This window comes from Quercus robur, chromosome 10 (genome assembly GCF_932294415.1).
Source record: "Quercus robur chromosome 10, dhQueRobu3.1, whole genome shotgun sequence".
In the NCBI taxonomy this organism is placed as follows: domain Eukaryota; kingdom Viridiplantae; phylum Streptophyta; class Magnoliopsida; order Fagales; family Fagaceae; genus Quercus; species Quercus robur.
In genome coordinates, this window is record NC_065543.1 from 43844125 (window position 1) to 43858750 (window position 14626).

Here is a 14626-nt window from a genome sequence, read left to right on the forward strand (position 1 = left end):
AACCAGCGCGTTTGCGTTTATCAGCTTTTTTTTTTTTTTTTTTTTTTTTTTACACGCGTTTTTTAGATTTGCGGTTACTGTTCATGTACTGTTCAATGAACAGTAACCGCAAATTTTGACTTTTCAAACTTTTTTCAGCCAATCAGTGCACATCGTGTACTGTTCACGGACCCACAAATTTCACTTTTCAACAACTTTTTCATTAAAAATAGGTCCCACGGTACTATTCACACATTTAAAAATTTTACTGCAGTTAAACTAAACTAAAGGTAATGAGTTGGGAAAATCTACACCCTCGATTTATTCAACTTTAAATCATGTCCCCCTGAAATGTACACTTTTTATTACTTTGAAGTTTGAAATGGAGAGATCTAAATTCTAATCCAATTTCTTCATAGCTTCATTGACCACATTTGCTCGAGCAAAAATCGAAGTTTCGTAATTTTAGGTGTTACTTTTGCCGTATGAGATGGGACTATTCTAACCTGTGTTAAGGCTAAGGAACCGGCTTGGGTCCATTGTTCCTAGATCCCCCCTTGCCATAAAGCTGAACCTTTTTGTTTTAAAAAAAACATTAAGTACAATACAAACTTGCTAAAAAAAACCTAAAATACAGACGAAATATTCTATTATAAAAAAAATAAAAAAAGTTTTGAATTAGATTCATGCTCAACTACTAATAGTCCATAATCTTTGAAATATTAAAAAGTAATATAGTTGGCTGCAAGTGTTGGGGGGGGGGGGGGGGGGGGGGGCATCAAACTCACTAACCCGACTCAACTCGATGCCTCAAGTTGGTTTTTGTGAGTTGGTGGGTTAGGTTGCGTTGGAATTTCATTTTGAGCCCTGGGTCGAGTCGGGTTTGGGTTGATAATTATTTCAACCCATCTAACCTAACTTAACCCATCATATATATAAGTTTATTTTATTACTCTTATTTTAATTTTTTTAATGGATTGATTTTGGTATTTTGAGAATCTAGTTTTGATGAATTTGAAAATTTGGAATACAATTTAAGTATGTTATATGAAATGTAACAATTTATTGAATTTAAAAAAAAAATAATGAAAACCTAATTTTTTACAAGACATAAAACATATACACACAACCCATTGACCCAACTTAACCCATATAGGTTGGGTTTGACTTAGTTTTTACACATTGATGCATTGCAAATTTCTCAACTTAACAAAATCGAGTTAGGTTAAAAATACCGTCAAACCTGAGCCATACACACCCTACTCCCCACCCCTAGCTGCTAGGAATGGCAATGTGAACCAATTATGTTCGAGTTGGACTTGAGTGGTTTTAGTTGTTCCACGTGTTAGACCTGTGGGTTTGAATCGAAAATCCAAAATGGGGTAGCAAATCCATCAATTATCCGAATCCATTTATCAATTTGAATTGAGCAATTCCATTTATTAAATGTTTTCTCTCTCACACTGTCTCTCTCACACACACACAGACACAAACTGTAATTAGACACAGTCTCACACTCTCAACATTGCCATTCATCCAAACAAAAGAGGAAAAGCTGTGCGTAGTAAGTGCTCTCTCTTTCTCTCTTCTCTTACACACATGATATTAGTATTAGGGTTATCTATCAAAGTGGGGTTTTTATATTAAATCTATTCCATCTGATTCTCTTTTTCCCCAAAACAGTTTTTTTTCGAAGTAAGGATATAGTGCCTAACAGTAACACACACTATAATAAACTAGTATATTCAATCTTTATAAAGAAAACAAACAAATATAAAAACAAAACAGAAGTATTGCCGTCTAAAGTATGAACACATTGCCTGCTGGAGTGGCGATTTTATATTCATTCATATTAGATGAGATTATAAAACAGATAAACACTTTTTCAGTCTTCTATTAGAAATGATTTTAATCATCTTCAACGTCCACATAGCATATCTGGGGTTAAGGGAGCACTTCATGCTAAGACAGTTGAGGACGAGGTGGATCTTGTATAGGGGTGGACTCGCTTAGAAGGGTGGGCCCCCCTCCCTCCAAACTTTTCTAATTTTATAAAATTACTCCTAAATTTTCTTAAAAAATATACCCAAACTTTTTATATTTCTTGTATGATACTATTAAATTGGTTCAATTATTATATTTATTATTATTTTAGCGCCTTATTCATAAAATTCTAGTTCTGCCCTTGATATCGTAGATGGAGATGAGGCTATTCCAAATCGGGTCGTAGAGCAGGAAAGCGTTGAGGAGCTTGGAGGCTCTGTCCTCTCTGGAGCTAGAGGTTTAGGAGGCAATTCAACTTCTCCCAAGTGAAGGCAGCGACTTCTCCACTCCGGTGAGGCTTCACACAAATGACAATGCAAAGAGAAAGTGTTAGTGCTTCTGGTTTGTTTGGCTTATGTATGGATGCCAAGAAAATGCGGTATTTTCTTAGTGGTTGGGGCTTAATTTTTTGTTGAGTTTCTTTTTGCAAGAGTTTGTTTCCAAAGAAAGTGCAAAGAGAAAGTGTAAAAGAGAAGAAAATTGAGATTGAAAGTATTGTGTACATGTGGATTGGGTTTTTTTTTTTTTTTTCCTCTTCCTCTCTTTTTTTAGTCCACATGGCATTCTAGGTGGCATGAAAATAATTTTTTATTTGGGCTGTTAGTCACATCAGTACTTTTCGTCCGTAATTTAACGGCAAAAACTATTTGACATAATACCAAAATGTTAGAGACTAAATTGACATATTGGAAAAGTTAGGGACCAAAATGACATATGATGCAAAGGTTAGGGACCAAATATTAAAATTTTTTTTATTTAAAAAAGACATCTTCTATTGGTCAATATAATATTTTATTTAGTTGTCTTGTGATGTAAAAAATTTAATTAAGCCCCAAATATTTAATAAATAAAATTTATTTTTAAAATATTATAATATTTTCAAATGTTCAACCTTTTATCAATGTGTATTATTATGTTTACAAACTATTTTTTTCTAATTCATGTATTGCTTATAAAATAATAAGTAACAATACATTTTATATTTGTGTCTGGCCTAAAAATGTGTTGAGTTGGCCTTAGACTAAGCCTTATTTTTGGGACCATGAATTTGAGCATTATTTGAAAAGAATTTGTTTGAAACTAAATTGAGGTATTTAATAAAAACAATATTGCTTAGAATTTACAATTTTTTAAAACTTTTTATTTTGTATTTAAAATACTCTACGTATATGAAAAATCTTAATAGGAATGTGGCCATATTTTATATGAAAGACATTTAACATGCTAATAACATGGTTAATATTGCATAATTTTGGCATGATCATAATGGTATTAGAACAAAGAAATCAATTCAATCGAGCCTAAAGTTGTTAAAAGAAAAAAAAAATCAAATTGATGGCTTTTTGCAAAGAAGTGTTCAACACGTACCATCATTAAGATATTGGAAGAAACTAACAACTCTTAGTAAAAGGTCTCACTTTAAATTATGGTCTTACACCACAAAATATGTAGAGTCGACCCTACTATCAGGCAATATCAATCTCACATCTTGTGGAATGCGGCAGCTTATAGTAGTTTCCTTGATATGCAAAGCAAGAACTCTAGAGCCATTATTAGGTATAAAGGACAATACTTATAAAGGTTTATGTGTCCCAATAAAAAAAGGTTATACCAACGTCAACTCCAAATGCAAAATTACTATTATTGCCAAATGGTTGGACGCATGGTTGTATGAATCAGGAGTGATAATAACTTAATTTTGCACATTTATATCATTATTAGAGAAGCATTACATACTTATTTTGAGTTAATTCATGCATTTTATAGTTGATTTTGGAATAATGCTGAATAATTAATTTTGTGCTTAATTGCATTTTAATGCATGAATTTGTCTTTTGTAGGATAATGAAATTAAATAAGTGGATTTGTGCAAAGAAGAAAGCTAATGGACTAGGGCCAAGATTAAGTTAAAGAATGTCAACCCAATTAAATTCAAGTCCAATTGGAGTAAGGAATTAAAAGAAATTTGCACCTAATCCAAGTCCAATTCGGATTAGGATTCCAGCCTGCACACTAGTTAGTATTTGGAGCATAACATTCGGCTCATATGTCCAATCGGGATGATTCAAGTTGGGCTGGAAAGATAACTTAAAGGGCTACAACTTTATAGTTTATCAAAAGTCTGAATTCAGAAGTTAAAAATGGGCCAAAAACGTTGGTTAAGTGAAGTCTAAAAACCTGAGATTTTCTCCAAATGGGAATTCAACTTGTAATAGGATTCCTTGACCTATGTAAAGGCTCTTTAGGGCAAAATTCAGGGAGAGCTGCTGTTGAACATAATTTAGGTTTTCTTAAAGTTTCTTTACAGTTTTTAGAGTTTTATTTGTGTTATGGCTTGCTAGAAGCCTTGCTAAGGCAATGGGTTAAACCCAACTGTTTTTTGGTATGTTCTTAACAATTATTTATTGGTTTTAATGCTTATGTTTTTATGTTTTTGATTGTTTTACTCATCTAGAAAAGTGTTTAATTCTATATAATCCTTTGATTTATCGTAGACTCCGGACACGTTAAATGCTTAGTATTCCCTTCGAACTAATTCACTAGTTTTGTTTTGCCTAAAAATCAATTAATTGCATGAAACTACCTTAGACAATTAATTCTTGAGTTTTTATTGTTAAATCATCCGGCTAAAATCATCATTCGTATGAATTTTAGTTGAGTTATAAAATAAATATTATTAAGACTACCAATAGATGTGTTGTGTGTGGATCCTTAAACCTTAGCACCTTAATATATTGTTATTTTCACTCAATTTAAATTACCTTTACCAAACTACCAAAAAATCTCTTTAGTTAAACTTTATTATTTTAGTTTTGTTCTCTTGTGGTTTGCTAATCAATTCCTTTTTTCCTGTGGATTCGACCTCGGACTTTTCAAGTTATTACTTCGCGACAATCCTGCACTTGGGAGCATTATTTAAGCCGCAACAGATCGATTATAGTGGGATTGTAGTAGGATCGCATGCCAGTAGAATCGATCCTACAATCCTTAAAGATCCTACTAAGACTAAAATTTTCCTTGTCTTAGCTTAAGAAAAAAACTCAATGGATAGAAGCGACCTAATAGGCCCTAGACATATTGAGCCATTATTATTAAGTATAAAGGATAATTCTTATGAAGGTTTATGTGTCCCAATAAAAAAAGGTTATACCAATATCAACTCCAAATACAAAGTACTATTATTGCCACATGGTTGGATGCATGGTTGGATGAATCAGGAGTTGGATCATAAGATTATAGTGGGATTGTAGTAGGATCGCATGTCAGTAGGATCGAATCGATCCTACAATCCTTAAAGATCCTAATAAGACCCAAATTTTCCTTGTGTTAGCTTAAGAAAAAAACCCAATGGATAGAAGCGACCTAATAGGCCCTAGACATATTGAACTGTAAAAAATGTGAATTACAAATATCAAAAAAACCTCTTGACATAGATGATGTTAATTATGATAGTGGCTATGACAACTAAATGTTGACTTTACCCTTATTTCCGTATTGCTTTTGGATTTTCAAATACAATTAGCTAGTTTTTATTTGCAAACTTATATTGGATTTTGAATTTGGAAATTAATTAGAACTTTAAATATATTTTCCAACTGTGTTGATTGATGTAACAGTAAATTTGATTGTCATAACTAATTTATAAAATATGGGAGTAGAATTTATACAAGGGGATACTTAAAAGAAAGTACTTTAGACAATGGACAAAGTAGAACTGCAAAAAAAAAATCCTTAAATATTAATTTAACTCTCTTGGAAAATAGTTTAGGGAAGTAAATATGTGTTCTCATAGTTTAGGAAGATAAGTTTAAAAGGATCATAGTTTAGGGTAAATTTGTGCATTCTCATAGTTTAGGGAGGTAAGTATAGAATGGGTAGAGTTTAGGGGGATAAAATGTTATTTTCCCTTACTTTTAATATGGTGTCATAGATAGAAAAAAAAAAAAAAAATCACAAAACCAGGGGAGATTGGATGAATCTCAAAAAAAAAAAAAAAAAAAAAAAAGAAGGATCTTTATTTGACCACCTGGAGATTAGCTCGAAGCCTCAAAAGATAGCCTCATAAGAGATAGTGAGAGACTGAGAGGTGCCACCGGACTTGTTAGTCCAAGTGGTACCTCTTAGACTGCTTACTTATGGTAGTTAAAGATGGGATGCTTATTACAACTGAGCCAGGAATTGCAAAAATCCAGACGAATGAGCCTCTTCTTAACGCTTGCAAGGTCCTCTGCTTTTCAAAATAAAATAAAAATTGTCTATTTCAAGGTCATGATTTAAAGTTGAATAAATCTAAAATCTAAATTTTGCCACTTCATTTAAAATTTAACATCGATAAAAATTTAACAATGGTTACTAAACTAAAAGTAATAAGTTGGGAAAATCTAAATCTTAGATTTATTCAACTTTTTCTATAAAAAAAAAAAGATTTATTCAACTTTAAATTATGGCCTTGAAAACTTTGAAATGGAGAGGATCCAAATTCTAGTCCAATTTATTGATAGCTTTTATTGACCACATTTTCTTTAGCAAAAATTAGAGTTTTGTAATTTTAGGTGTTTTTGAAAACTGTAATTTTATGTGTTACTTTCACCTCATGACATGGAAACTATTTTAACCTTATGTTAAGACTTGGGAACTGACTTGGGTCTAGTGTTCTTGGACCTAATGCTTGCCCTAAGGCTGAATCTTTTTATTTAAAAATAAGACATCAACTATAATACAAACTTGCTAAAAAAAATATAATATTAACGAAAATATATTTTTGTTTTTTTAATTTGGATACATATTGCTTTCATGATAGTCCATAATTCCTTGAAATATTAAAAAGTAATATACTTGGCTACAAGTAGGAGTGTATATCAAACCCACCAACCTGATGAAACCAATCCAACTGGGTTCAAATTTTATTTTAAGTTTTGAGTTGGGCTTGGGTTGATGGCTTTTTAACTCATCTTACTCAACCCAACTCACCATGTATATAAATTTATTTTATGACTCTCATTTTTATTTTTAGTTGATTCTCAAAAAAAAAAAAATATAGTTAATTGATTTTGGTATCTTGAGAATTTTGTTTTGATAAATTTGAAATTTAGAATATAATTAAAGCATATTATATGTAATGTAATAATTTATTGAATTTTAATAAAATAATAATAATAATTTATGAAAGCCTAATTTCTCACAACGCATTAAACAGTGGCAATGTAAATCAATTCTGTTTGGGTTGGGCTTGTGGGTTTGAATCGAAAACTGAAATGGGCCAGAAAATCCATCAATTATATGGATCCATTTATCAATTTGAATTGAACGATTCCATTTATTAACTGTTCTCTTTCTCACTGTCACACACAGTCTCACTCTCGGCATTGCCATTCATCCAAACAGAAGAGGAAGAGCTTTGCGTAGTAAGTGCTATTAGGGTTTTTTTTTTGGTAGTATATGATATTAGGGTTTATCTATCAAATTAAAGTTTTGATTTAAAAAAAATCAGGATTTAGTGATTCATTTGTTAGACCTGTTACTCTAATGTTGTAGTATTAGTGTATTACATTACTATTACTTTTTTTTGTATGTTTATTTGTTTTTCAATGTTTAAGGTATACATGGTCATATATCGATGCACGTTTTTACTTTGTTTTGTTTATTAGGCTTTCAGGTAAAGTAAGATATAGTTGAATATCTGGACATTGTGGAGGAAACGTTTAAGGACAGGAGAGAGACGGATGATCAATTCTTGAAAACAATCTACAATTTCAAAACCAAAAGGTTCTTTCTTCTTCTTTCTTTTTTTTTTCTTTTTTTTTGCTTGTTACTTTGCCCACAATTTTGCCTAAATCTAAGTGTTCCTGAAATAGAATTGCATACTTACATTTTTTTTTCCTCTTTATTTTTCTATTCCATTTAATTTCCTAGTTGTGTGTGTGGTGTTGGAAACAAAACCAAGTTGTTATTATTAGAAGGCGTAAATGCACTTTTGGTCCATACATTTTGGGGTCATTTCTATTTTGGTTCCTACATTTCTATTTTACCACTTTTAGTCACTAAAATGAAAAAAATGCATCCAATTTTGGTCCTTACAATTAGCCCACTAACGGAAATTGCTTATGTGGCAAATTGAGTACACTGCAAGCACATTAACTGCTGATGTGGCCATTAAAAAAATAAAAAATTTTAATTGGCATTTAAAAAATGCCATGTCAGCTTCTAAATAAAAAAAAATTATTAATCAATTTTTTTTAAAAAAAAAAGGAAAAAACAGAATTAAAAACAATAAAATACATAAATTTAGATCTAATTCATTTTGAACAAGAACACACAAGAACACAATCACAGATTTAAATACCAACACAAGAACATAAAAGCACAAACCCAGAACCAAACACAAAAAACACAAACTCAAATTTAAACATTAACACAAGATCACAAACACAAGGAACACAATAACAAACATAAACTATTTACTCTCAAAATAAATGTCACGTCAGATCCAGAAAATCAAACAAACCCAGAAAATCATACAAACCCATCAAGAACACACAAGAGCACAAACAAAAAAAAAATCAACAAACCCAGAAAAATCATAAAAGAATATTGTACAAACAAAATCAATCCATATATATACACAAACCAAATTATCCAAAAGAAAAAATAGATTTAAATTTGAAAATTAAATTAATACAATCATTAACAAAATACCCACAAAATTGAACAAACCCAGCTCAATCCCTCAACCATACCAACAAAAACCCACTGATTAGACCCAACACAAACCCACCGATTAGACCCAACACAAACAAGCCGATCCCTCAACCATACCAACACAAACCCACCAATCAGCTAAGCACCAAGATAGAGGGAGAAAGAAGAAAAAGAAAGAATGGAGGCGGAGAAACTAGTATTGTTATTTTAGCATTGAGGTTTTTCCAAAGGTACTCATTAACGAAACGGTAGTACCTTAGCAACCAAAAGAGTTGCAGGCATTAGAGTTCCATGCCATCAACTTCAAGTTCCTAACATGCAGTCCCTAGGTCGCCGCAAAGATCTAGATCTTGAACCATAGACTGATGGAGGCAGAGAAACTGAGAGAGAGATCTAGGGAAGAAAAAGAAAGAAGAAAAATAAACAACTACAAACAAAAACACACACAAATCTAAATTCCACTATTTTTTTTTTGTTTTTAATTATGGTTTTTTCTTTTTTATAATTTTTATAATTTTTAAACTTAGAGGTTGACGTGGCACGCTGATGTGGCATTTTTAATATTATTTTAATGGATACGTTAGTATTTACAGTGTCAACAGTGCACTCCATTTGCCACATAAGATATTTCCGGTAAGGATCAAAATGGAACGCATTTTTCATTTTGGGGACTATAAGTGGTAAAATAAAAATGTAGGGATCAAAATAGAAATGACCTCAAAATGTAGGGACCAAAAGTGCATTTATGCCGACTTAGAATTAGTTCTACAGTTGAAATATTGAAATATGAGCTGCTTATTTGGTTGTGATTTTTCTAGTTGGTAAGATAATTTTCTTGATAGATATTTTTGTGAGTGAGATTAACAACAAATGAGAGTAAAGGTTTTTTATCAAGAGGGTTCTCTAGTTTACACGATATGATATGATACATAAGGGTTCTAATTTATTTGATTTTAGTGAAGAAAAAAACCCTATTTAGACTTAGGGTAAACTACATATTTGGTCTCCATCCTTTACACCATATTTCAATTTGGTCTCTATCCTTTCAATTGTATCAATTTGGTCTTTAACCTTTCAGTGTCGTGTCAATTTAGTCACTGTTGTTATCTCTTGGATGAAAATTGTTGACGTGACAAACGGCCAAAATAAACAATTAGTTTCAGTTAATGTGGCAATAAACTAAAATTTTATTTTGGTCTTTTGCCATGTTAACAATTTTCATCCAAGAGACAACAGTAGGGACTAAATTGACATGGCATTGAAATGTTATGGACTTAATTGACATAATTGAAAGGTTAGGGATCAAATTGAAATATGATATAAAGGTTAGGGACCAAATACGTAGCTTTCCCTTTAGACCTATATGTTTATGTATTGTTTGATTTATATGATTCTCATTTCATACGATGCGCATGTATGTATCATACCATTCTTTGACATGACTAATATGCACTTTCAATACAATACCTTTTGGCTATGATCGTGTATTGTACAATACTAACAACTATTGATTTGAATTCCTAGATGAGCTATTATCCTCTATTGTTTCTTGTATTTTTTTTTAGAGGTCACCATATTAAACTAGGTGCTTCTTTATGTTTTCTAGACTTGGTAAGTTGAATTCTGAACCAATTTTAGTAAAATCATGGACCAAAATTTTTTTTTTCAAATTTAATCTTATCAATGTATGAATCTATCATTATATGTGGGAAAAAGCATATGGTTTGATAAAAGCATTAATGGATTTAGAAGGCCTGACTAATCGTTACTCATCAGCCTCTTCTCTTTAATTGTATAGAGGCTGTAGGTTAATATTATGCATGATGAATTTTCCAGGTCATTGATGGGGGATGCTAGAGAAGCTGTAGGATAGTACTTGCTCAAATTTGGTTGTTTTTACAATAATTGAAACAAAGTCCAACAAAAATAAAAATTTAATGACACACAATAAAAATTGTAAAAAATTAATTGACTGATATTTGCATTATTATTTTACCAAAACGATATTTGTGTTCTTCAATAGGTGTGAAAAATGCCTATATATCAACCACTATATCATGCAAATTAAATTTATAAACACATAATATAAAGTCAAATCATTACTCCACTCTTATTGTTTTTCTATTTTGTCTATTAATAAAGCACTAAAAATTTATTAAAATATTGGACAAAACTAATAACAAATATTTTTATGAGGAAAAAAAAAAAAACACTAATAACAAGTATTTTTATGGTAAATGAAAAAAAACACTAAAATATTTTTATAATTTTTTTTAGGGTAAATTCCACTAATATATCCTAAGATTTAGCCTAATGTAAACTAGGTCCAAAACATTTCAAAATTGACCAATTCGATCCCTAACACTGTCAAATCCTCCGTTAGTTTCTCTCCCTTCACTGTAACTCTCTCCTCCTCCACCTAGAAAGCAAGTAAAAATCATTCTCATTTTCCTAGAGGACAATCAAAGTTTACCAATGGCAAAAGATTATGAGTATCAAACCAACCTTATCCTCATCTGATTCTAGCGTGAATATTGAAGCTCAAGACAATCCTAGCTAGTTCAAACATCTTGTGGAGATTACCACAAGCCAAGCCAACCATTATCTGATAAGAGGTTGCTAAAATCTTGCAATGTGAAATTCAAATATATGTAATCTGTATATTCAAATTCATTGTAATCTGTACTGAACATTTATATATATACAAACTCCCAAAACAATTGTTATGGGAAGCCAAAAATTATTTTCAGTCTCTACATCTATTTCTAGTTCTATTAATGAGGAAAAGATCCAAGTCAGAGCTTGCAATCATTGTAAATTCCCAAACCTAGATGATGTTTCATCCCTCTCTGTTACCCTTCTCTCTTCATTCGTCCCTCCTCCCTTTAACCTCAGATCTGCCACCACCACTAGCCATAAAATCCAGCCAAACCCACAACAACAAAATCCAAATACAAAAAATCTGTAGCAAACCACTACCGCATCGAAACCCACAATCACCCCACGGTAAATCCACCCCATATTGGAACTCACCACCACCACCACCAACCACAAAGCCCAAAAAAAAAAAAAAAAAAAAAAACCACCAACCATGACTTTGTTTCTAGTTTTTGTTTCCATCACTTAATTCTCTAATTTTTGAGTAATGAGTTATGGAAACTGAAAACACATAACTCTGTTTTCAATGGCATTTCCGTAATTAAACATACACCAAGGGACCTACCAGCCACAACTTTTGACTCACTCTCCTTTTTTTTTTTCTTCTTTTTTCTTTTTTTTTCTTTTTTTCTTTCTTCTTTCTTCTTTCTCTGCTCTTTTGTTCGGTCTTTCTTTCTCTTTTTTTCTTCCTTTTCGCCTTTCTCATCTCAGACCCTTAAAAAAAAAAAAAATCAAGAAATAGGGCTGAAGGGGTGGTTTGCTTGAATCGATCTGAGTTCGGTGTTGAAGGATGGTTTGAATTTCGGTCTTGAATCGGTGGGTTGCTTGCCGATTTGGGTGTGGGTTCTTTCTGGGTTTGGTGAGTGGTGGTGGTGAGTGGTGGAGGGCTTTCATACCACCACAAATCCGAATTGGTTCTGTCTAGCATTTGTAGATAATTTGGGACATTTGACTATAATTATTGAATATAATTTTTGAAGTTGGCATACCAAAATTTTATGGGTTTTTATTATAGATTATTTGGGCATAGATTTGCTTCTCACCTAGGCAGAGTCTTTGGCAGAAAATTCATGAGCTGAGCAAGGGAGAGATCCAAAGAGTGCCTCGATTTTGGCTAGGCTTCTCGGTGTCTGATGGATTTCGGCTGGGTTAGGGTTCTTCGAACAGGACACCTTTTCTTCGGTTGTGAAGAAATGAAACTCCAAACGTACCACTTGAGAGATGACGAGGAAGAGAAAAAGTAAAACAAATGGAGCAAATTTATTTTAGGCTGTTTATTGGTGGATGAGAGGAGTAAAGGAGGTTGTTGGAGTAATGGCTGAGAAGAGAGAAGAAGCTTGATCAGAGAAGGGAGAAGAAGCACCGTTGTGAAAAGTTAGAAAGAAAGAAAGAATAAAAAATTAGAAAAAATAGAAGGGTCTGACACTCATCTCAGGTATGGGACCCACAAAAAGGTTGAAATATTTTGAGTGATATGAAGTGAAAATAGTTGCCAAACGGGTGTGTTTAGAAAATTTGGGTATTTTAAGTGATGAGTGATGAGTGATGAGTGACGAAAATTGAGTGATGAGTGATGAGTGAGGAAAAAAAAATCCAAACAAGGCCTAAGTTGTCTTTAAGGATCAAATTGGTCAATTTTGAAATGTTTTGGACCTAGTTGACATTAGCCCAAACCTTAGAGTATTTTAGTGGAATTTACCTTTTTTTTTTTTTTTTTTTTATATATATATATTATATTTCCTATAAAAGTGTTATAAAACTTTCCTAATATGGTTCATTAACAAATACCTCAAAAGCACTCATTAACTAGACCTTTACTTTATAGGGTATATTAAAATATACCAAAAGTGCCCTTGGAAATATTCTCAATATCAATTATTCTAGTAGCAAAGCTTGCCATTTTTCTTTACTTCTCGTTCCACGTTTTCTAAACTATTCATGAAGTTATGATAACATTTTAGAATACTTATGATTTGTTTAGATACTAAGATTTAGTGAATTGGAGTTACAAATGTACATATCTTCTGTTTAGGTGCCAAGATTTGGGCTTATGATTTCGATTTGAGGGTCCAAATCCAAATTTCTTGTTTGGGTAATTTAAAAGGAGAAGAATTTAGCTTTGGCCCAAATCTAGCCAAGGATTTCGGGGTCCAAATCCATTGATTTCAAATCATCCCATAAACTATAGAATTTGGGAAATCCTCCCACACGTCTTTTTTGCTCTTCCTCGTCAGCTCAAGCTCCATCCACTAGAGCCATTCCTCCATAAACCACCTTGTCACCGGAACCTCCCACATCAACCATTCCCTCTAATGGCCACCCTTGAGCTCCATCCACTAGAGTCATTCCTCCACAAACCACCTTGTCACGGGAACCTCCCACATCACCCATTCCCTCCAATGGTCACCCCACTGAGGGATTAAGGCAAGTGGTGCCAGGCTTCAATTGGTCCACACCTTCTTGGATGCTAGCTTTGAATTGCTCCACTAAGACGATAGTACCGATGTTGTTGCCATGGTTTTGCAAATTGTAACCCTAATTCTATTTTACCAACCCAAATTACAAAATGATTGTTTTTGTAGGAGTGACTGTTTGTGCGCCCCTATTTCTCTTTTCTACCGTTCTATTTTTTTTTTCTTCGAACGGTTTTATCTTGATTTAATCAATATAGTTTGGAATCTGATTTGACTCTTTGTATATACACCCTATTTCGTTCAAGGATACTCTTTTGCACGTGTGATACCTAATAATAAAAACAAGGGTAAATTGCAAAGTACACCCCTAACGTTTAGGGGTGATTGGATTTTACACCCCAATGTTTCGGAACTTTGATTTTACACCCAACGTTTGGTTCCGTTAGCAAATCATCCCTCGGTTAGTTTTTACTGTTAACTGCCATGTCATCTTGCTGACTGTTTTTTTTTTTTTTTTTTTTGTTGCCAAACAAGCCCCAAAACGACACAGTTTCAAGGGCAATAAGTGATGACCTGGCTGGCACATGCAACGGTGCCGTTTGCCAAAGAGAAAAAAAATAAATAAAAAAATAAATTCTGCAACTTCACCGTTTCCCCCACCAAACAGAAAATCTCAAAATCCTAACCCCACGAACCCAAGCCTTGCCTTCCTAACACTGGGAATAGTCTGTCTCTACTGCTCGGTGGTCTAGTGTCTATGATATCGGGGAAAGAAGAATTTGAAGCAAAGATTGAAGGGTTGAAATCTGCACTCAAATGGGCCAGTACTGAAG

At 32.7% G+C, this 14626-nt stretch overlaps 1 long non-coding RNA gene across 1 annotated transcript; it reads left to right on the forward strand.

Moving 5' to 3' along the window:
• The first annotated feature begins 1337 nt into the window (after nt 1-1337).
• Nucleotides 1338-2524, forward strand: LOC126701999 (uncharacterized). Its single transcript, XR_007647604.1, has 2 exons — nt 1338-1543; nt 2177-2524. It is a non-coding gene; the product is annotated as an uncharacterized LOC126701999 (long non-coding RNA).
• Nucleotides 2525-14626: the final 12102 nt, after the last annotated feature.